The 24,189-nt window shown below is 45.4% G+C and overlaps 1 protein-coding gene across 2 annotated transcripts in view; it reads right to left on the reverse strand.

Moving 5' to 3' along the window:
* PDZD2 (PDZ domain containing 2) overlaps window positions 1–24,189 on the reverse strand; it is a 496,705-nt gene that overhangs the window by 240,776 nt on the left and 231,740 nt on the right. Inside the window, exon 1 of one of the 2 annotated variants that reach the window (XM_073620675.1) lies at window positions 6,227–7,154. The exons of the other annotated variant lie outside the window; for it this stretch is intronic. The gene's annotated coding sequence lies outside the window, so the exon portion shown is untranslated. Of the gene's footprint in view, window positions 1–6,226; window positions 7,155–24,189 lie in introns of those variants that run through there. 2 annotated transcript variants of the gene reach the window in all.

Consider the following 24,189-nt stretch of genomic DNA (forward strand, 5'->3'; position numbering starts at 1 on the left):
CACTGGTCCCCAAAAAGTGGAATTTGGGTCAGATTTGTCCGTTGCAATGTCGCAGTCCTCTAAAAATCACAGATCGCCGCCACTACAAGTAAAAACAAAAAAACAAAAAAAAACAAAAAAAAAAGGCCCTAAATCTATCCCATAGTTTGCAGACGCGATAACTTTTGTGCAATCGAATCAATATACCCCTATTGCGATTTTTTACCAAAAATATGTAGAAGAATATATATCGGCCTAAACTGATGAATACTCAGTAATAATAATCAATAATGAATGTTTATATATTTAATTTTTTTTTGGATATGTATTATAGCATACAGCAAAAGAAAATAGTTTTTTTCTTCAAAATTGTCGCTCTTTTTTGTTTAGGGCGCAAAAAAAATACTACCAGAAGAAAGTTCTATTTCTGGGAAAAAAAGGACATCAATTTTTTTTGGGTACAACGTCGCACGACCGCGCAATTGTCAGTTAAAGCGACGCAGCACCGTATCGCAAAAAATGTCCTGGTCATTAAGGGGGGCAAATCCTTCCGGGGTTGAAGTGGTTAATTCAGTTCACTCTGTTTAATTCACTGTTAAGTGACAAGGAAACTGCATTTCCAGCAAGATCGACAAGTACTTGCTAAAAATGTTCTTAGCAGTGGTGGCTGTATTCATTTTTAGGCTAAGGATTGCGAGACTTCTGGTACCAAATAATAATAATAATATGATATGGCGGCAAGTTATTTGAGTTTTGCCCTTAGGTTTAGCTATCCTTTAAATTGTATTGCAGTGGGTGTAGAGACGATAGAGGTGCTGCTGTGGAATGTAAGCGATTCGGCACTGAAGAGTTAAATCATGATAAAACCTTATCCAAAGCATCAAGTCTTTAATGGACAGATATCTGCCAATAACCAAAATGTTGAGAGGTCTGACATTTCTAGAATACTTGTGTCTGCAGATAATCCCAGATAGCAAGAAGGTGACTGCATCGGCAGACAGACTCTCAACCCTTCAATATAAAACGCATCCTTTTTAGTATTACGGAAGTTTATTGTATTACAGTATATAGCGCCCTCATTTTCTGTAGCACAAAGATGCACCAATTATAGCCAATTTGGCCAACAAATTCAAGTAAAAAAATTCTGCCACCACCAAAGTGGTTTACATCCTTCTTAGAGAATCGCTCTCAGACAGTGAAACTAGGAACATTCACCTCGGAATCTCGGGCAGTCTCCTGTGGAGTCCCTCAGGGCTCACCCTTGTCACCAGTGCTATTTAACATCTACATCCGCCCGCTTCTCAATATCATCAGGAAAACGGACCTCTGCTTCCACTCATACGCAGACGACACCCAACTCTACCTTCGCATTAACGGACAAAAAGATCATCATCAGCAACTACAGAAATGCCTCACTTTAATCAATGACTGGATGACCACTAACTCCCTCAAACTCAACGGATCAAAAACAGAACTTCTTCTCCTGCAAGCCAACAAAAATTCCAAAATTAAGACTCCGTGGACACCACCCTCCATCCTCGGACAGACCATCTCCCCCAGCACCAAAGTCAAGAGTCTCGGAGTCATCTTTGACTCAGGAATGACAATGGATGCACAAATAGGATCGGTGGTGAGCGGATCCCACCACCTCCTCCGCCTGCTTCGCAGACTCATCCCCTTCATCCCAGAAGAGGACAAAGCGGCAGTCGTGGGAACAATCATCAATTCCCGACTTGACTACGCAAATTCCCTCTACGTAGGTCTACCCCAATATCAGCTTGCGCGCTTGCAACTCATCCAAAATACGGCGGCAAGACTGTTAACAGGAAAAAAGCCCTGGGAATCCATCTCCCCATCTCTAAAAAGCCTACATTGGCTAACTGTGAAGAATCGGATCATATTCAAGACCCTCTGCCTCACCCATAAATGCATACAAGGAAACGCTCCGCAATATCTCCGGGAAAAAATAAAACACTACACACCGAATCGCAGTCTTCGATCAGCTAACCAAAACCTCCTCATCATTCCCAAATACCGCTACAAAGCAAAGGGAGAACGTAGATTTGCAGTCCAAGGACCTCGACTATGGAATGCTCTCCCAACCAACCTCCGCATGGAAGAAAACCACCAGGCCTTCAGGAAAAAACTAAAGACCTTCCTTTTCTAGAAGCTGGCTACAGAGAATACATCTAGCGCCTTGAGGCGATTCAGTTCGCAATTGCAGCGCTTTACAAATCATTCATTCATTCATTCATTCATTCAAAGTTGGCCATACACTAGTAGACATTTTTTGTTGTAACCACTTGCGCTCCGGTTTTACCCCCTTCATGACCGAAACATTTTTTGCTATTCAGCACTGCGCCGGTCATGCAACACTGTATGCAAATTAAATTTATGTAATTTCTTTACTCAGATAGAGGTCTTTTGGTGGCATTTGATCACCACTGGGGTTTTTTTTTTAATTTATTTTTTATTATACTGAGGATACAAAAACTTTTGGAAAAAAACATTTTTTACTCTATAAAACCTATAAAAAATTAAAAAGAAAAAAGTTTCTTCATAAATTTAGGCCAAAATGTATTCTGCTACAGGTCTTTGGTAAAAAAAAAAAATCCTAATAAGTGTATATTAATTGGTTTATGTGAAAGTTATAGGGGGGTTATTTACTAAAGGCAAATCCACTTTGCACTACAAGTGCACTTGGAAATGCAGTCACTGTAGATCCGAGGGGAACATGCAAGGAAAATAAAAAACAGCATTTTAGCTTGCACGTGATTGGATGATAAAATCAGCAGAGCTTCCCCTCATTTCAGATCTACCCCTCAGATTTAAAGCGACTTTTTTTCCCTCAAATACGATATGATATTTCCCTTAAATATGATATGATCCCTCGATATGTATTCTTCTACATATTTTTGGTAATAAAAATTGCAAAAAAAGCGTATATTGATTGGTTTGCGCAAAAGTTATAGCGTCTACAAAATAGGGGATAGATTTATAGCATTTTTATGATTTTTTTTTTTTTTTTTTACTAGTAATGAAGGTGATCTGCGATTTTTATTGAGACTGCGACATTATGGCGGACACATCGAACACTTTTGACACATTTTTGGGTCGATTGACAATTATACAGCGATCAGTGCTTTAAAAATGCACCGATTACTGTAAAAACGTCACTGGCAGGGAAGGGGTTAACACTAGGAGGCGATCAAGGGGTTAACTGTGTTCCCTAGGTGTGTGTTCTAACTGTGGGGGGAGGGGACTGACTATAGGAGATGAGAGATTGTGGTTCCCAGCTCGTAGGAAATCGCGATCTCTCTCTCCTCACAGAACTGGGATGTGTGTATTTACATACACACGTACCTGTTCTGCCTCTCATGACCGCGATCGCTTGTGGCCAGGGGTCATCGCAACCGCCGGTCACGAGCATCAGCACCCCGGCTGTGCAGCGGCCTGCTATCACGCTTAAAGGGAGCGGCGTATAGCTACGACGGTTTGCGGGACGGTGCCGACCTGCCGCAGTATGATGGTGGCTGGTCGGCAAGTGGTTAATAAAAGCTCAAGGGCTAAACGTACTTAGCGTTTAGCAGCTTTTAGTAGCGCCAAGCGTTTTTTTTCTGCCCAAACTCTGCTGATCTTGGATGCACTTTTTTTTCCTGCATCGAAGGCCTGGTTCACATCTATGGAGGTTGCAGTTTGCATTTTCCAGGTGCATTTTGTTGTTTTTTTTTTAATACACGTTTTTGATCCATTGAAATGGGACCAAAAACCAGAAAAAAGTCCCTTGTCCCTCTCCATAAAATGCATAGATGTGAAAGTGACCCATAAGAAACCATGTTGAATTGACTGTAGTGTGTTTCTGCAAAACTAAAAATGCACTCAAAAAATGCATAGGTGTGAACCAGGCCTAAAAGCCCCTGCCAAGGGTCTCTTTCACTCGACTAGCCATTTGTAGCTAAACCCATAGAGGTGAACGAAGAGCAATTGTTCTTGTTCCAGTGACAACCCACTTTAGGTCCTGGCTACAAGGACATCTCCCCTCAGGGGATACAGCAATAAAAACCTGTTAGGGGTCCTTTTTAAATGTTTATTGCAGAACCCCAAAATATGAATTCCCAATACATCACATTTCGATATTTGGCACTCTGGAGGCTTCCGACAATATCAAAGCCTACATAAGCTGAAACTATGCCGCTAGGATTTCAATAGCAGATGTTTCCAGCAACCTCCGAGTGTGTATTTATGTTACACAATAAAATGTGTTTAGACTGATGCCAGCACCAACAAGAATGAGCTGAAATGTTTACCAAGTAACCATTTGGTGCTTAAATAAATATCCGTTTACTGAATTTGTTTAATCCAAGATTTAAACTAACAAGCATTACTGCTTCTTGAATATGACACCCCTACAGGCACCACAGGGCAGCATGGTGGCTGAGCGGTTGGCATGCTTGCCATGCAGCTTCGGAATCTTAGCCTCTATTTCCAAGTCATGTCTGAATGGAGTTTTTAACAGTCTCACCATGTTTACATTCAGTTTCCTTGGGAGCTCCAGATTCTTCCACAAAACCATACCAGTAGGTTGACTGACTAGTCCGAATTTCAGGAAGGTCGACTGGCTCTAGTCCTAATTTCAGTAGGTTTCCTGGCTCTAGTCCTAATTGCAGTAGGTTTCCTGGCTCTAGTCCTAATTGCAGTAGGTTTCCTGGCTCTAGTCCTAATTGCAGTAGGTTTCCTGGCTCTAGTCCTAATTGCAGTAGGTTTCCTGGCTCTAGTCCTAATTGCAGTAGGTTTCCTGGCTCTAGTCCTAATTGCAGTAGGTTTCCTGGCTCTAGTCCTAATTGCAGTAGGGTTTCCTGGCTCTAGTCCTAATTGCAGTAGGTTTACTGGCTCTAGTCCTAATTGCAGTAGGTTTACTGGCTCTAGTCCTAATTGCAGTAGGTTTACTGGCTCTAGTCCTAATTGCAGTAGGTTTACTGGCTCTAGTCCTGTTTTTAGTAGTTCGACTGGCTCTAGTCCTCATTACAGTGGGTTGACTGGCTCTAGTCCCAATTACAGTGGGTTGACTGGCTCTAGTCCCAATTACAGTGGGTTGACTGGCTCTAGTCCCAATTACAGTAGGTTGACTGGCTCTAGTCCCAATTACAGTAGGTTGACTGGCTCTAGTCCCAATTACAGTAGGTTTACTGGCTCTAGTCCCAATTACAGTAGGTTTACTGGCTCTAGTCCTAATTGCAGTAGGTTGACTGGCTCTAGTCCCAATTACAGTAGGTTTACTGGCTCTAGTCCTAATTGCAGTAGGTTTACTGGCTCTAGTCCTAATTGCAGTAGGTTTACTGGCTCTAGTCCTAATTGCAGTAGGTTTACTGGCTCTAGTCCTGTTTTTAGTAGTTCGACTGGCTCTAGTCCTCATTACAGTGGGTTGACTGGCTCTAGTCCTCATTACAGTAGGTATCCCTGCTGTAAACAATGTAAAAAAGGACAACCGTGTAATAGAAAGTCCGGGTGGGGGAATAAAAAAGCCCTCTGCAAATCCCTTTGGAAATGATTCCATTGCTCTACATAGCCTCTGGACTGAAATGACACTTTCTTACACGTAGGTACAACAAATTCAGTCATTACTTTTCCTTCCCTTTTTATTTTTATATTGTTGTGTTGTTTATTCTTTATTTTTGTTTTTTATTTTATTCCTATTTTATATCTTATTTTATTATACTTTATCATACTCTAAATTACTCAGTTAGAAGGGGTTTTTGACAAGGAATCTAGAATTGATAAAACATTAAACGGTCCAACTGCTCACTCATGCTTAATTACTATTACGTTAAGAGTACAAATTATTATTATCAGATGAACCGCACATACCGTATTTACCATTCTTCCCATTTGACACATTCTGTATGATAACTTCTTGTTTGTACAAATTATCCAGAAAACAATAAAAAGTATGGAAAAACAAAAAAAAGTCCAAAGAAAACTTCCAGGGACAATCCTCCCAGGAGCCGATCTTCCAGACGTGGACTACTGCTGGGGAAACGCAGGACTGTCAACAGGCATTAAACGCTGCTGGAAATCATTTTGTAATGTTATCATTGCTGATCTGTGACAAGTAAAAGGGATCTAAAAGCTATAAACAGAGAAAGACCAAGAAGCAGAGCACAGCTGCACCGCAAACTTTGCAAAGTACAAAATCCTGCAGGACACATTCCCTTGTGTTTTGCAATCCTCTGATCAATAATCACCTTACCTTATTAATAGGAATTTCCTTTAGTCATGGTGTCTGGCAGTGTCAGGAGCCCAGCAATCCATCGGGGTTTGGTCATGGTTTCTACAGAACCTGGGAATGTCATAGATAAGTCTCCGCACTGAGCTATGCTGCTCCATACATCCTGCCTCCTTCCAGTTGTGAAGAGACTGAGCAGCAGCTGCCTTGTGCATCCCTCTCCTGCCCCCACAGCTACTGTACAGCCGCCACACCTACTGCACAGTCCTCTGCCGATTAACCCTGCCCAGACTTGGACGATCCATGCCATCTGACTACCTGCCATAGCGAGCCTATCAGCTGACGACTTCCCATACACCAAAAAGCAAGGGTGCAAAGCCAAAAAACTCACCTTCGTAAAAATAAAGTGCTCGTTATTTTTAGGAAGTGCATTTAAAGTGAACTTTGAGGGCCCCTTTAATTGTGTGCCTCCTGTGATGCACGCTTGGAACGGACTCACTTTCAGGTGTTAAAGTGGAAGTAAAGTCACCATTTTTTTTTTCTTTTTAAACCACTGACAGGTAGGGTTTTATGACTATGTGGGGTTGATTTACTAAAACTGGAGAGTGAAAAATCTGGTGCAGCCCTGTATAGAATCAGCTTCCATGTTTTTTTTTTTATTTGTCAAAGCTTTAGGCTGGGTTCACACTGGTGCGATGCCAAACATCGCATGTGATTCGCACCACATTGCTGTGCACATCACATATAGTCTGTATGGCTGAAATTATTATTATTATACAGGATTTATATAGCGCTAATGCCGCGTACACACGGTCGGACTTTTCGTCAACAAAAGTCCGACGGACCAAAGCCGGCGGACAATCCGATCGTGTGTGGGCTTCCCTGGACTTTCAGCTGACTTTTCCAGCCGCAAATCTGACGGACTTTAGATTTGAAACATGCTTCAAATCTTTACGTCGTAACTACGCCGGACCCAGAAATCCGCTCGTCTGTATGCTAGTCCGACAGACAAAAACCCACGCTAGGGCAGCTATTGGCTACTGGCTATCAACTTCCTTATTTTAGTCTGGTGTACGTCATCACGTACGAATCCGTCGGACTTTTGTGTGATTGTATGTAGGCAAGTCCGTTCATTAGAAAGTCTGCCGCAAGTCCGCCAAAAGTCAGTCGAAAGTCTGTCGGACGGGCTGTCGGACTTTTGTAGCCGAAAAGTCCGACCGCGTGTACGCGGCATAACAGTTTACGCAGCGCTTTACAATATAAAAAAGGAGACAATACAGTTATAATACAATACAATACAAGAGGATTAAGGGGGCCCTGCTCAGAAGAGCTTACAATCTAATAGGGTGGGGCAGGTGGTACAAAAGGTTGTAACTGTGGGGAATGAACTGATGGAAGTGGTAAAAGATTAGTTGGAGACATGATAGGCTTTCCTGAAGAGATGAGTTTTCAGGGATCGCCTGAAGGTAGCAAGAGTAGGGGATAGCCGGACCGGTGGAGGTAGCGAGTTCCAGAGGATGGGAGAAGCTCTGGAGAAATCCTGGAGACGAGCATGGGAGGAGGAGATGAGAGAGCTTGAGAGCAGGAGGTCTTGAGAAGGGCGGAGAGGACGATTTGGGTGATATTTGGAGACAAGATTGGTGATGTAGCTCGGGGCACAGTTGTGAAATCGCATTCAGAACAAAATGGTGCAGGACCCTTTTTTTGGTCCGCAGTGGAATCTGATTGCATGACTAGAGTTGCCACCTGTCCGGGATTCACCCGGACAGTCCGGGTTTTGAATTGTGTGCCCGAGTTTGAGGCCACCTGAAACCCAGACACAATATTCAGAATGGACTGTGGATCACCAAGTACCACAACAAGGCTGATTTGCCATCATTACCTCTACACACATTCGGGGAGATGGTAAAAATAATTCAATTGAGGTGGCCGTGTATCCTTTTTTTAAAATTTTTTTTTTTAATTTTTTAGGACAACCGGTGGTCAAGGTGGAAGAAAAAACAAAAAACAACAACGTAAGAGGGTGGAGTTCCTCTTTAAATACCCTTCACTGTCGAACAGTCAGAACAATCAAATATTGCGATTGTTCTATACCAGTTGCTGTGTCCCTGGGTGGGTAAAGCACAGGTTCACTTTATATTCGCACAGCTAATTCCCATCATGTCACCTCATTATAATAAACAAGAGATCGTCCTCTTCAATAAAAGGATGTTTGAAAACGATCGAGCCACTTGTTGTTACACTCGCCGCTTCTCATATGACATCAACAAAATGACAAACATCAATGACCAAAGATGAATCACAAGGTGAGGCATGTGTGCACAAAGACAGCTATAAATCCACGGTGGAGCTCATTCATTCATTCAAAGCTACTAATTAAAGCGGACCTTCAGTCATTTTTTCAACTTTCCATCTATTAAATCTTCTGCCCTTGTTGTTGTTTCAACTTTGGACAGTAAAACTTTTTTTCTGCCAGTAAATACCTTATACAGCCCACTTCCTGTTTCTTGTCTGGTAAAAAGCCTAGGCTTATGACATCTGCACAGCTCTCTCTCTCCCTCTGAGCGTTTGCCAGGAAGGGAGGGGGGGATGAGTCATAAGAGGGCCAATGAAAGCTGCAGAGCTGGAGGTGTGCCTCTGTGCATCTGCATAAATCCAGGAAGTGAACAGGCAGCAGCTTCAGCTGCCCACAGTTAAAATGGCTGCAGCCAGACTCCGTGGAGGGAGATTTCTGCAGCATATTTGGCAAGTACAGAATCACAGTATATATAAAATAATATGCGTTTGGAGGGAAGCTTCAGCATGGCAAAGATGGTTTTATTACAAATTATGTGAGCAGACTGCAGTGCCCCTTTAATATTCGGTGTCAGGATTTAGAAATGAAAGGGATTTCTGCTTCGGGAAACAACGTGGGGAACTTTCTCCACTTAGTACACCTTGGGGGCCAAATGTAGCACCCCCGGGGCTGACCTGTAATTTGGATTTATATCTCTGTAGAGCCACCCCCGAAGGAGCCGTTTGGGTATATTTGGTTCTGTACTCTGCCGTACAACCCCAGGGACAGCTTCCGCCCCCCCTCTGGCACACCTAGGCAACAGCTTCCGCCCCCCCCTCTGGCACACCTAGGCAACAGCTTACGCCCCCCTCTGGCACACCTAGGGAACAGGGTTACTGCAGACACAATTAACCACACAAGTGGGAAGTACTTTTCGCCTGGCTAATCAGAATATTGCCAATAAATATGTTCACGCCTGTTTAGTGGTAAATTTGCTTAATCTATTGATACGGATTGACAGAAGTAACAGGTAAAGTGGAGTTCCAGCCATTTCTGTGTTTATTAAAAGTTGGCAGCTACAAAAAGTGTAGTGGCCGACTTAATAAACACACTCACCTGTCCCACAATCCAGCACCCGAAGCCTCAGATCTCTCCCCCGCCTCTCCATGGTGCCGGTATCACTAGTGTGGGCACCTGGCTGTGACAGCTTGAAGCCTGACAGCCGGGGTCGTGCTGCACGTCTTGATTAGCCGGGCAATCTTCTGGGACCTGCAGGGAGGGAGGGGGAGAGGAGAACTTCCACTCGAGTCACCTAGGCGGTGTGAGAGGAAGTGGGAGCTGGGTACTTGTCAAAAACTAGGTACCCCCCCCCCCCCCAACACACACACACATACAAAAAATGACAAGCCACATGTGGCAAATCAGGGGGTCAGGAGTCCTTAAAGCGGAAATTCCACTTTTAGGTGTAACTCAGCTTTAAACCAAATTTATCTCACACACAGCAGGCAAGTTAGCATTAAACAATGCATATGAACTGTAAATACAAGGGTACATATAAATCCTACACTGAGTTTTGAGTGCACTCAAAAGGGTCAGACAGGAGTAGGGCACCCCTTTAACTATCAAACAGCCAAGGTTCTGGGATAGCTAGGGTTAAAGCAGTCTTTAGTCCCGAATCTTTACCAATGGGGCCGCTGGTGCTGGGGACTACATGCCCCATGGTCCTTTGCTGCTCTTGCTGGGGAGTTGTTCCCTCCCCCTGCCAATGAGGAAGCAGGGCAGGGAGCTGAGCGGGCAGCTGTGTCCTCCGTGAGCGTTGCTTGCAGAGTGACGAGGAGAGGACGAAGTGTCCCTATCACCCTGCCTGTGTCCATATGTGCCTCAGGCGGCAGCAGGAGATGTGGGGCCGCAGGCGGGCTGAGCGGCACCCGCTACACAGCATTTTTGTTTTACTAAAATAGTTCTAAAGTATAACTAAAGGCAAAACATTTTCTTTTTTAGTTTAGGATAGAGGGGAGGGGGATTAAAGCCCCTGTCAGTTTTTATTGCTGTCTGTTCTCCCATTGCAAGCGAAAGCCTATAAAGGCATTGTTCTGCAGCCCTGTGGAGAATGGTCATACAAGCAGGTCGATCTCTTATTTTTGTGGCGACAAAGATATTCAGGTCATGGAAGTCAGCAGCGATGCCTATAGATTTGGTACGACTATCCGCAATACTGAGCGACAAACTCAAGCTGTTTGAGGAACCCTGGAGCCCCTGGATTCGATATCTATCGGGAGACACCTGGGCTTATAGGTTTAGATATCGGTCTGGATTGGAGGAGTCGGCACATCCTTCCCTCTTTCTTTTCTATTCTCTCTCTAGTCCTTTTCTGTCTGTCCCCTTTCTTCTGGAAGACGAGGTCCCTTTACTGATTGTGTGGGATATCGACTCCTATTTTTTCGGGTTGCGGAGGTCGTCGGCAGCCACGAATTATGCCAGTGCATGAGACTGTGGAGTGTGTATTCTGGTAATGGGATAGAGGTCTCCTGTTGAGACTTCGCTGTGAAGGACACATTGTGCCTCTGCGGTTTACGGTCAAGATAAAGTGGCTAACTTGACCTTAGGCATGTTTAAAGTTGCCAAGTACCACGGTAGTAAGATTTATTTATCTTTGTGCATGAGGCTAGGCTCACCGCAACCATGAACTTCAGTTGGTATTTATTTTCATTTATGTAAGTTTAAGGAGATATATGGCTTGGCATTACCAAAAGGCTATCCTAGAATGTGATTTATACCTCTTGTAAAAAGCTTTTCAATTAAAAAAAAAAAAATACTGGAAACAAAAAACGTAATAGAAAAAAAAAAAAAAAAAAAAATCAAAAAAATGTTGGTTGTTCCTGGAAAAGAGGGGACATCTTCCAATGGGGCAGGGATGGACTGGCCATCGTGACTACCGGGAGATTCTCGGTGGGCCAATGGGTCAGTTTGGGCTGGTTTCAGCCGCATCTGCGGTGCGCAGCGATCTACCCGTCAACCACCGACAGCTGGCGCCTGACGGGTAGATCAAGATTTAGCCAGCATGCAGAGTAGCGCAGGAAGCGTTTGTCTGTAGTAAGTTCTCTCTCATGTCACGCAGCGCTGCTCGCTCCCCGGTGGCCCCTCCTCTCTTCTCGTCTATCCCAGATAATGTCACAAGCCAATGGGGATACACGAGAAGAGAGGAGGGGCCGCCGGGGAGCGAGCAGCGCTGCGTGACATGAGAGAGAACTTACTACAGACAAACGCTTCCTGAGCTACTCTGCACGCTGACTAGTAAGATTCCATGATGTGCCCCCTGATGTGCCCTATAATGTGCCCTATAATGTGCCCCGTGCCCTTATGTACTATGTGCCCCATGCCCTGTTGTGCCCCGTACCCTGATGTGCTCCGTGCCCTGATGTACTATGTTCCCAGGTGTGCTATGTGCCTCATAATGTGCCATGTGCCATAATGTGCCCTGATGTGCCCCGTGCCCTGATGTGCTATGTGCCATGTGTCCCCCGATGTGCCATGTAGACTGATGTGCCCCATGCCCTGATGTGCTATGTGCCCTGATGTTCTGTGTTCCCCATAATGTGCCCTGATGTGCCCCATAATGTGCCATGTGCCCTGATGTGCCATAATGTGCCCTGATGTGCCCAGAGTCCTGATGTGTCCCGATGTGCCATGTGCCCTGATGTGCTATGTGCCCTGTTGCCATGTGGCCTGATGTGCCCCATGCCCTTATGTGCCCCGATGTCCTATGCCCCCAGATGTGCCCCATCATGTGCCTTGATATGCCCCATCATGTGCCCCCTGATGTGCTCTATAATGTGCCCCGTGCCCTGATGTACTATGTGCCCCATGCCCTGATGTGCCCCGTACCCTGATGTGCTCCGTGCCCTGATGTGCTATGTTCCCTGATGTGTATGTGCCCCAATGTGCCCCATAATGTGCCATGTGCCATAATGTGCTCTGATGTGCCCCGTGCCCTGATGTGCCATGCGCCCTGTGCCCTGAGGACTGATGTGCCCCATGCCCTGCTGTGCCCCGTGCCCTGATGTGCTATGTGCCCTAATTTGTTATGTGCCCTGATGTGCTATGTGCCCCATAATGTGCCATGTCCCCTGATGTGCCATAATGTGCCCTGTGCCCCGATGAGCCCCGTGCCCTGATGTGCTATGTGCCCTGTGCCCTGATGTGCCAAATGCCCTGCTGTGCCCCGTGCCCTGATGTGCTATGTGCCCTAATGTGCTATGTGCTCCATAATGTGCCATGTCCCCTGATGTGCCATAATGTGCCCTGATGTGCCCCGGTGTGCCCCGATGTGCTATGTGCCATGTGCCCCGATGTGCCCTGATGTGCCATGTGCCCTGATGTGCCCTGATGTGCCCCATGCCCTGTTGTGCCCCGATGTCCTGATCCCTCATGTGCCCCATGACCTGATGTGCCCCGTGCCCTGATGTGCCCCGATGTGCCATGTGCCCTGATGTGCCATGTGCCCTGATGTGCCCCAATGTCCTATGCTCTGATGTGCCCCGTGACCTGATGTGCCCCGTGCCCTGATGTGCCCCGATGCCTTGTGCCATGATGTCCTGTACCCTGACGTGCCCTGATGTGTTGTGCCCTGTACCCCGATGTGTTGTGCCCTGTTGTACTGTGACCTGTGCCCTGATGTCCTATACCCTGATGTCCTGTACCCTGATGTGCTGGGCTCTGTATCCTGATGTGCTGTGCCCTAATGTACCGTACCCTGATGTGTTGTGCCCTGGGCCAGTCTGGGTGAAGTCCAGGGCCACATTTTTGTCCCAGTCCAGCCCTGCAATGGGGACACTAGTTTTGGTGGCCTGGGGGTGCCCAAGGCATTTCATTAATTTGCACAGATTTCCTCTCACTTCCTATTTTGGTTATGGGACAGGAAGCAGGGTGGATATAAATCAATGATTTAAAAAATAAATAAAAATAATATTGATTTTTATCAAATTTATTTTAATGCTTTTGGAGTAAAATTCTACCGAAAGAGTTTTCTATTTAAGATTCATTAATAATTTAGTTTATTCAGCATGAAATGGAGCTTAGTTCTGTAGCATGAGGCTGTATATTCTGCGATATTTACATTTTTGGTAAACTCATTCAATGAATCCAGGCTCTGCAAGCTGAGATAACATGCACTGCATTGATGCATTTACACAATTTTACAGTAACCATGAGCTAAAACAAAGTTCAGGAATATTCCTTTATCCCATTGTTTTGCAAATCTATGTACACTACAAACTGTATGATTGAATCGGTTCTGATAATGCTGTCCGGTGGAGGCTCTTTATCACGTGATCAGCCGTGTCCAATCACGGCTGATCACGCTGTCAATAGGAAGAGCCGTTGACAGACGCGAGTAGAGGAGAGCCGATCGGCGGCTCTCCTGGCAGGGGGGGTCTGCGCTGATTATTTATCAGCACAGCCCCCCCGCAGATCACCACACTGGACCACCAGGGAAGGGGCAACATGTGGATGGCCAGGTATGTACCCCATGGCCATCCACATGTGCCCAGTGTGCCAAATCTGTGCCAATCAGTGCCCACAAATGGGCACTGATTGGCACTATTATGTTGCAGTGATGCCCAGCAATGCCACCCTTAGGGGCATCACTGCAAACAAGCAGTGCCATCAGTGCCACCCATCAGTGTCCATTCATGCCACCTGTCAGTGCCCATCAGTGCCCATCTATCAGTGCCCATCCATGCCAACTATCAGTGCCACCCATAAGTAACCATCAATGCCACCTACGAGTGCCCATCAATGCCACCTACGAGTGCCACATACCAGTGCCACCTAACAGTACCCATCAGTGCCACCTATCAGTGCCCATCATCAGTGCCCGTCAGTGCCACCTCATCGGTGCCCATCAGTGCCACCGTATCAGTGCCCGTCAGTGCAGCCATATCAGTGCCCGTCATTGAAGAAAATGTACTTATTTACAAAAAGTTTTAACAGAAACAAAGAAAAACTTGTTTTTTTTCAAAATTTTCGGTCTTTTTTTTATTTGTTGCGCAAAAAATAAAAACCGCGGAGGTGATCAAATACCACCAAAAGAAAGCTCTATTTGTGGGAACAAAATGATAAAAAATTTGTTTGGGTACAGTGTAGCATGACCACGCAATTGTCATTCAAATTGCGACAGCGCTGAAAGCTGAAAATTGGCATGGGCGGGAAGGTGTCTAAGTGCCTGGTATTGAAGTGGTTAAGGATCAAGTATGGAAAAGGACCTGTGGGGTCCTAGTAGATGATAGGCTCAGCAATGGCATGCAATGCCGAGCTGCTGCAAGCAAAGCAAACAGAATATTGGCATTAAAAAAGGGATTAACTCCAGAGATAAAACAATAATTCTCCCGCTCTACAAGACTCTGGTCCGGCCGCACCTGGAGTATGCTGTCCAGTTCTGGGCACCAGTGCTCAGGAAGGATGTACTGGAAATGGAGCGAGTACAAAGAAGGGGAACAAAGCTAATAAAGGGTCTGGAGGATCTTAGTTATGAGGAAAGGTTGTGAGCACTGAACTTATTCTCTCTGGAGAAGAGACGCTTGAGAGGGGATATGATTTCAATTTATAAATACCGTACTGGTGACCCCACAATAGGGATAAAACTTTACCACGGAAGGGAATTTAAAAAGACACGTGGCCACTCATTAAAATTAGAAGAGTTTTAACCTTAAACTACGTAGAGCAGGGGTGTCTCAAACTGGCAGCCATTCAGCTGCAAAACAAGTCCCATGAGGCATTGCAAGGCTGATAGTTACAAGCATGACTCCCACAGACAGAGGCATAATGGGACTTGTAGTTTCGCAACAGCTGGAGGGCCACCAGTTTGAGACCCCTGACGTAGAGGGTTCTTTACTGTAAGAGAGGCAAGGATGTGGAATTCCCTTCCACAGGCGGTGGTCTCAGTGGGGAGCATCGATATTTTCAAGAAACTATTAGATAAGCACCTGAATGACCGCAACATACAGGGATATACAATGTAATACTGACATATAATCACACATAGGTTGGACTTGAAGGACTTGTGTCTTTTTTTGAACCTCACCTACTATGTAATTTGTTATTTAAATCAATTTGATTTAAATCAAACCCACCCTGACAGGAAGTGAAGAGAAATCTCCCCAATGGGGCACAGATGGCAAAAATAAACCAACAGGGGGTTATAACCCGCCCTTACTCTAAATTGTAAAAAAGTAAATAAAAATAATGTCGTCTATAGTTCTACTTTAGGTTCTTGGAACCTGTCACCATCAAATTCAGTGGGGGAATTCAAGAAACCAATATAAACATTCTGCTTGGTCATCGATTCCACAGAGCTATGGATTTTTCAACGGTCACTCACTGTTATTCAAAAGCAGAACTTGACCAAAAAGGGGAAGTTCCATTTAACGTCCCCGCTCTCTCCTCTCCCTTTTTTTTTTGGGGGGGGGGGGGGGGGCAGGTATCTAGTTTTGACAGGTACCCACTACTACTTTAGCTAGGATTGCCTAGGGCAGTGATGGTGAACCTTGGCACCCCAGTTGTTTTGGAACTACATTTCCCATGATGCTCATGCACTCTGCAGTGTAGTGGAGCATCATGGGAAATGTAGTTCCAAAACATCTGGGGTGCCAAGGTTTGCCATCACTGGCCTAGTTGATCCCAGTGGAAGTTGTCCCCCCACCCCATCACCTGCAGCTTTCCGATCAGGTTTTTCAGGTGGACCTGATCAGATACTTCATCCACGCCTACAGAGTGGCGGATGTCAGACATGTCCACTGACACCCACTGCTATCCGATCCTGTCAATGAAATCCAGGTGGATGGAGACCCTATTTTTCATCCCGTGGATCGGATGAAAACAGACAAGCGGTCCATTTTCATCTGATCTCCCCATAGAGAAGAGCGGGACTCTGACAGGTCTGTCTCAGTACAAGGAGGTCCTTATAACAAAAGTCAGCAGCTACAAATACTATCCCCCCCCTCAGAGTGAAGAACCTCGTTAAGCTGGCCATAGATGACTACTTTCGGTTGATTCCTGCAAAACCAGCCAAAATTTTATCCATGGATGGCCTTGCAAGCATCCTGTGTCTTAATAATAGTGGATTTAAAACGGAGTACGCATATACAAATGATTACGTATGGGGGAACTTAATATTATCGCTCTCCCATGCACCATCATCCAAATTTAGAAAACAGAACAGATTTTTACAACACTTGGGGACTTTCAAGGGTACAAATAATAGAATTATTTTAATGGCGTCCAGCTCATCAGTGTAATGCCCTGTACACACGGTCGGACTTTGTTCGGACATTCCGACAACAAAATCCTAGGATTTTTTCCGACGGATGTTGGCTCAAACTTGTCTTGCATACACACGGTCACACAAAGTTGTTGGAAAATCCGATTGTCCTGAACGCGGTGATGTAAAACACGTACGTCGGGACTATAAACGGGGCAGTGGCCAATAGCTTTCATCTCTTTATTTATTCTGAGCATGCGTGGCACTTTGTCCGTCGGATTTGTGTACACACGATCGGAATTTCCGACAACGGATTTTTTTGTCGGAAAATTTTATCTCCTGCTCTCCAACTTTGTGTGTCAGAAAATCCGATGGAAAATGTCCGATGGAGCCTACACACGGTCAGAATTTCCAACAACACGCTCCGATCGGACATTTTCCTTCGGAAAATCCGACCGTGTGTACGGGGCATTACTGTCATGGGCATCAACAAGATCATTAATGGTGGTCGCAAACTCCCCCATTTTATGTTCTATGTGATCTACTCTGGCTGTAGTCTCTTAGTTCCACACCAAATTTGTGGACACATGATAGTATGTCAGCATGCAATGAACTTCTAAGAGACACTAACATGTCCTTAAGGGTGGTGTCCAGGACGGGCTGATTGTTAGTGGGGAATAGATCAATGGAGTCAGGGAGGTCTCTGGTATCTTCCCCTGAATCTAGGCCTTGTGTCATGTCCTGGCTTGCATCTGAGGCATCCAGCCTCACTTTTTCTGGGCTCCCCGAGATAGGAGTGTGAATCGGAGACTGTGTGCTCCTTTGTGGGGCATTTCCCTTGGCTGTATTGAGGAGTGCTAGACATACCTCGCTCTTTCGGTCCGCCGCCATCTTGCTTAGGCCAGAGCGGATAGTATTCTGTACGTTTTTGCGGCTTACGGAGCTCTTTGTTCCTCCGCGGCATGTTCGGTCGGATCCCTGGGATGTGCTGCGGGTCCGCTGGTATATGTTGTGCCTTTTCTGTCGGGTATAACAGGTGATGGGTGCCGGTTTGTCCCTGTGTGCAGAGGAGCTCAGCTAGTGAGCGTCCATCTCCTTCTGCTGCAAGCTCCGCCCCCCAAATAGAATTATTAACAGCAATCAATCTCAAACAAAAAATTCTTAGTAAATTAAATTCATATTTTGATAACAAGTCAGCATAAAATCCATTTACTAAAAAGCGTTATACGACATATCAACCCTATTTATCTATAACCTGGTGATGTATACCCCATCATTATTATTATTATTATTATACAGGATTTATATATCGCCGACAGTTTACGCAGCGCTTTACAACATTAGGGCAGACAGTACAAGTACAATACAATTCAATACAGGAGGAATCAGAGGGCCCTGCTCTTTAGAGCTTACAATCTAGGAGGGAGGGTCAAGTTATACAAAAGGGTAATAGCTGTGGGGGATGAGCTAATGGAGAAAATTATGCAGTTGTTAGATGGAGGCAGGATAGGCTTCTCTGAAGAGGAAAGTTTTCAGGGATCACCTAAAAGTAGATAGATTTGGAGACAGTCTGACAGATTGGAGTAGGGAATTCCAGAGGATGGGCGAGGCTCGGGAGAAGTCCTGGAGGTGGATATGGGAGGAGGTGATGAGGGAGCTAGAGAGCAGGAGATCTCGGGAGGAACGGAGATGGCGTTTAGGTTGGTATTTTGAGACTAGGTTAGTGATGTAGCTGGGGGCAGAGTTGTGGATGGCTTTGTAACTTATTGTTAGTATTTTGAATTTAATTCGTTGGGCGAGTGGTAGCCAATGGAGGGATTGGCAGAGAGGGGTAGCAGACACTGAGCGGTTTGTAAGGTGGATGAGTCTGGCAGCAGCATTCATGATGGACTGAAGGGGGGATAGTCTATTTAAAGGTAAGCCAATGAGGAGTGAGTTGCAGTAGTCAAGGCGAGAGATAACCAGGGAGTGAATCAGGAGCTTTGTGGTTTCATTGGTTAGAAAGGGACGTAGTTTAGAGATGTTGCGGAGATTGAGGCGGCAAGCTTTGGAAAGTGATTGGATGTGGGGCCGAAAGGAGAGTTCAGAATCCAGGATAACACCTAGTACCCTGACATATGGGGATGGGTGGATGGTTGTGCCATTGCTCTTGACAGACAAGTCAGGGGAAGAGGAACGTGGGGGAGGAAATCTTATAAGCTCGGTTTTGGACAAGTTGAGTTTGAGGAAGTGGTGTGACATCCATACAGATATGTCGGTTAGTAAGTTAGTGATGCGTGAGGAGACTGATGGAGTGAGTTGAGGGGTGGAGAGATAGATCTGTGTGTCATCAGCATAGAAATGATATTGAAAGCCGTGAGAGGCTACCAGTTGACCCAGGGAAGAGGTGTAGATTGAAAATAAAAGAGGTCCAAGAACAGAACCTTGGGGGACCCCGACAGAGAAGGGAAGAGGAGTGGAGGAAGTAGAATTGTAAGTGACACTGAAGGTGGGATAGGATAGGGGATAGGTTGGGATAGGTGGGATGAGAGCCACTGAAGAGCACAGTCACGGAGACCGAGGGAGTAAAGTTTTTCGAGGAGGAGGGGGTGGTCAGCCGTGTCAAAGGCAGCTGAAAGATCCAGAAGTAGAAGTACAGAATAGTGTCCGTTGGTTTTTGCAGTTAGTAGGTCATTTGTGAGTTTTAAAAGAGCAGTTTCTGTGGAGTGTTGAGGGCGAAATCCAGATTGAAGGGGATCAAGGTCGTCATGTCAGTAGTAGAGATTCCTCCAGCCATACAGCATCTATCCATGTATGGTGACCTTCAATTACAGGTCAAGCACTGTAATATGTTCTGGGTACCGGGTATTATATTTGCTCCTAAATAGAGAAGGGGTTTTGTAAAGGACAATTGAACATGTTCTGCTGTGAAGATAGGGATGAAGGCAAACCTGTTGATTTGCCCTGCATAGGCTCATACTGAATATGCCTTGCTCATTAACCACTTCAGCTCCGGACGATTTTACTCCCTTCCTGATCAGAGCACTTTTTACAATTTCGCACTGCGTCGCTTTAACTGGTAATTGCGCGGAAATGCAACAAAATTTGCGCCCTTTTATTCAAACAAATAGAGCTTTCTTTTGGTGGTATTTGATCACCTCTGCGGTTTTTATCTTATGCGTTATAAAAGAAAAAAAAAGAGCAACAATTTTGAAAAAAAAAAAACATTATTATTACTTTTTGCTATAATAATTATCCCCCAACTTTTAAAAAAAAAATCAAAATTTCTTCGTCAGTTTAGGTCAATATATATTCTTCTACATATTTTTAGTTAAAAAAAAAAAAAAAGCGCAATAAGTGTATATTGATTGGTTTGCGCAAAAGTTACAGCATCTACAAACTATGGGAAAGATTTATGGCATTTTTATTTTTTTGCTAGTAATGGCAGCGATCTGCGATTTTTAGCAGTAGTGCGACATTTCAACGGACAGATCGGACACCTTTGACACTTTTTTGGTACTATTGACAATTATGCAGCGATCAGTGCTATAAAAATGCACTGATTACTGTGTAAATGTCACTGGCAGGTAAGGCATTAACACTAGGGGGCGATCAAGGGGTTAACTGTGTGTTCCCTCAGTGTGTTCTAATGGTGTGGGGATGGGAGTGACTAGGAGAGGAGACATATCGTTGTTCCTACTAAGTAGGAACAATGATAAGTCTCCTCTCCTAGTCATTCCCATCCTCACACCGTTAGATACATTTCCTCTTCCCTGATAGCACAGGGATTTGTGTGTTTACACACATAAATCCCCGTGCTGGTGCTCGTACATGCAATTGCGCGTGGCCAGCGGCGATCGTGCCTGCCGGCCATGCACATTTGGTTCCCCGCCGCGGTGGCCAAAAAAGAGAAGAAGGACGTATCCGTACGGGGTTTCGCCCAGGAGAGCCATTCTGCCGCAGTATATCTGCATGAGGCGGTCGGGAACCGGTTAAAAGACTTGTAATTTTCTTTACCAGTCATATGATTTCAGACAGCTCTCTCTAAAACTTCTCTACAGACCAAACAGTAACAAAATCTGGTCCCCAGCCCATGATTGGATAACAAAGGTGCAGCAGCACAGTAATAAGATCATCCCTCTGCTCTCTCCTCCCAGAAAGCCTCCAGTGTAAGGTAGAGCGCATTGTATAATACATTAAAAGGGGTTTTAAAGGTTTGTGGTTTTCAAAAAAACATACACGTCATACTTACCTCCTCTATGCAGTTGGTTTTGAACAGAGTGGCCCCGATCCTCCTCTTCTGGGGTCCCTCAGCAGTGCTCCTGGCTCCTCCTCTTCTCGAGTGCCCCGTCAGAGAAGCGCTCTCCCTCGGGACACCCGTGCGGGCACACTCCCGTGTCCTGCTGCTGCGTCTATTGACACAGACAGGACTCGGCTTCGCCCCCGCGTCATTAGATTTGATTGACAGCAGCGGGAGCCAATGGCTGCGCTGCTATCAATCTAGCCAATCAGGACACGACACACCGCGTGCTCGTCCCCGGCGCAAGAAAGAGAGGGTTCAGGTAAGTAAAATGGGGGCACTGGGGGAGCAGCATTGAGATGAAAATAGAATGCATTGAGGTGAAAAACCACAAGGGTTTACAACCCCTTTAAAGCCCGATTGGCTCACAGCATTGTCCCTCCCTCACCACGCTAGTGTATTGCTGTGCTGAGAACCCGCGGCTGTCAGAATGCCCAAACAGCGGCAGTATCTGATTGGATGTGGTCACCGTTCAACCGATTGACAGATCGACTTTTGCTGAGCCAGGTGGTACCAACAGCCCCACATCTCAAGTTTTGGCCGCTTCAGAAGGTATCTGCCAAAATTTGAGCCATGTATGGCAGGCTTAAGGTGGAGTTCCACCCAAAAATGGAACTTCCGCTTTAAGGGAAGGTGACCCCGACATGCCACATTTGGCATGTCATCACCTTTTGGGGGGAGCACCGGAAGCACGTTCACCTCTCCCCCCTCCCTCTCGGCAATCATCTGGGGCACGTCACAGGTCCCAGATGATTGCCTGGCCAGTCACAGCATGCGCAGTACGGCCCGGATGTGAAGCCACAGCCAGGCCCCCACAGTGACAATGCTGGTGCCGCAGAGAGGTGGGGGAGATTAGCGAGGCTTTGTTCCCCCGCATTGCTGGACTCCAGAACAGGTAAGTGTCCGATTATTAAAAGTCAGCAGCTGCAGAATTTGTAGCTGCTGACTTTTTTTTTTTTTTTTTTTTTTTAAGCGGAACACCGCTTTAAGTGGATGTAAACAGAATATTGTATAAATCATCAAGGAACACAAGCTCAGTGTATAGGAAAAGTTTAGTAGTACATGTGGCAGCAACACCACCTCGCCAAATTGCTTAAACAGGCCACGAGTTCAGCAAAGAAAGGGGCTTTGACGGAGGGGATTTATTGACAACAAATAAAAAGCACTGAGCAAAAGAAAACCCCCACACAAAACTCAAATGCTTAAACTAGCACGTCAAATAGTTCTTTGTCAGCACAGTGCACCCTGGGCTAAAGGCTTTTTTCCATTCAGCGTGCAGAATACATCATCTTAACCAGACAATTCTACTGAAAGCCGGAGCAGGGACCTAAAAATAAAATAGCGCGGCCGTTGTGTGAGACACTAATCTCCTCTGGAAGAGATAAAGAGGGCACACAATGAGATTGAACACTCGTGTTATGGCTGGGTTGTTGTGTTTGTGTCACAAGTACAGAAACGGGCATTCCCACCTCCCACCAGTAGCAGCAAAAGTTCATCGACCTTCCCCGCTGCGCCATTATTTGCAGAGGATGGACAGACCTGTCTGTACTACCAACATGGGCTTAGAGAACACAAGCTTTAGGAGCGCAGGCACACGGGCTGGCCGCACCATCCTGCGTAAAATCATGGTCAGTTCATTGTATGCATGTAATGTTTAGGCCTTGTGCACCATGGGACGTTATAAAAACGCCAGTAGCGATCGGTGTAGAAAGTTGTAGCTAGAGAATGAGTTTTGCAGCGTTTAGCTGTTGCGTTTTTTAAAATTTTTTAGCAAAATTATACTCCCACAAAAGCTTATGGCTCAAAAACGCTGATAAAAGGACCAATAGCCACTTTTTTAAAGCGGAGTTCCACCCCAAATTTTTTTTTTTTTTTTTTTTTTTTTATAAATCGGACTCCTCTAAACCTATAAAAAAAAAAAAAAAAAAAAAAAAAAAAAACATTTGGAGGAAAACTTTTTTTATACTTACCAGAATCGCCCTGTTGCTATGTAGTCCTCTTAATCTGCCACTTCCTGGTCCGCGGAGCTCTTCGTCACTTCCTCCCTCGCCTGTGCTGTCTGTGGGCAGTACTGTGATCAAAAATCACATTATTTCCTGACAGGAAATGACGCGATTTAGGGTGGATCACAGCGCAGAGTTGTGTTTATCTATGTTGCCATAACAACGGGGTGGGACCTTCCTCCGTCGCCGCACGTTGTTATGGCAACTTCAGAAACAATCAGCGCTACGGCCGCTGGTGAATCGCGCATGCGCGAGATCGAGAGGTGCATGCTGGTTACCCAGCATGCACCTCTCCAAAGCTTATCCAGGAGATATCCATTGGGCTTTACATGCCCACAGTCATGATGGGAACGACCACAACGGGAGGGAGAAAATTGTAAGTAATAAATGTATATTTTAGAAAGCTCCATAATTTAGCAGGTATAATCATTTTTTTAATTAAAAAAATGAATAATGCTTAATTATTTAATTAAAAAAAATATATATATATTTGTCCGGAACCCCGCTTTAAGCTTTTATCAGAGTTGGAGCGGTTTTACAGCTGAAAAACCTCTCTTAACCACTTCCTGCCCAAGGTACCTCATATGACGTCCTGGACTTTGAGTGGGGATATCTGAATGATGCACCGTAAGAACAATCATAGCGGCAGTCCAGCAGGGGCGGCGGCGGGGCGCCCCCCTCCCCCTCGCACCGCCCTCCGGTGCTTCTCCCGGCTCGCCCCTGCGATCGGTGAGCCGGAAAAGGAATCGCCGGAAGTGGACCAGAGAGATTTCTGGTGACAAGACGGTCCCCAGTCATCTCTATGACCCATGGAGGCCCGGGCGCGACATTATGAAGTCACGTCCGGGCCGGTGGAAGTAAACAAAGCTGAGGACGCAGCTAGAAAGACCAAGAGAGAGTTTATTTTTATCTCGGCCTTTCCAGCCTGGAGTAGAGATGTGGGGTTTTATTAAAATAAAAGAATTAAAAAAAAAAAATTTTTAAAAAGCATCAGAGTCCCCGCGCACAGAAGCGAACGCATAGATAAGTCGCGTCCACATAAGTAAACAGCGTTTAAATCACACATATGAGGTTTTGCCGCGTGCGCTAGAGCAAAATCAACTATTTTAGCCCAAGACCTCCTCTTTAACTCTAAACCTGTAAAAAATTGAAAGATTTTTAAGTACCGAAGTT

This window comes from Aquarana catesbeiana, linkage group LG01, assembly GCF_042186555.1.
Source record: "Aquarana catesbeiana isolate 2022-GZ linkage group LG01, ASM4218655v1, whole genome shotgun sequence".
In the NCBI taxonomy this organism is placed as follows: Eukaryota; Metazoa; Chordata; class Amphibia; order Anura; family Ranidae; genus Aquarana; species Aquarana catesbeiana.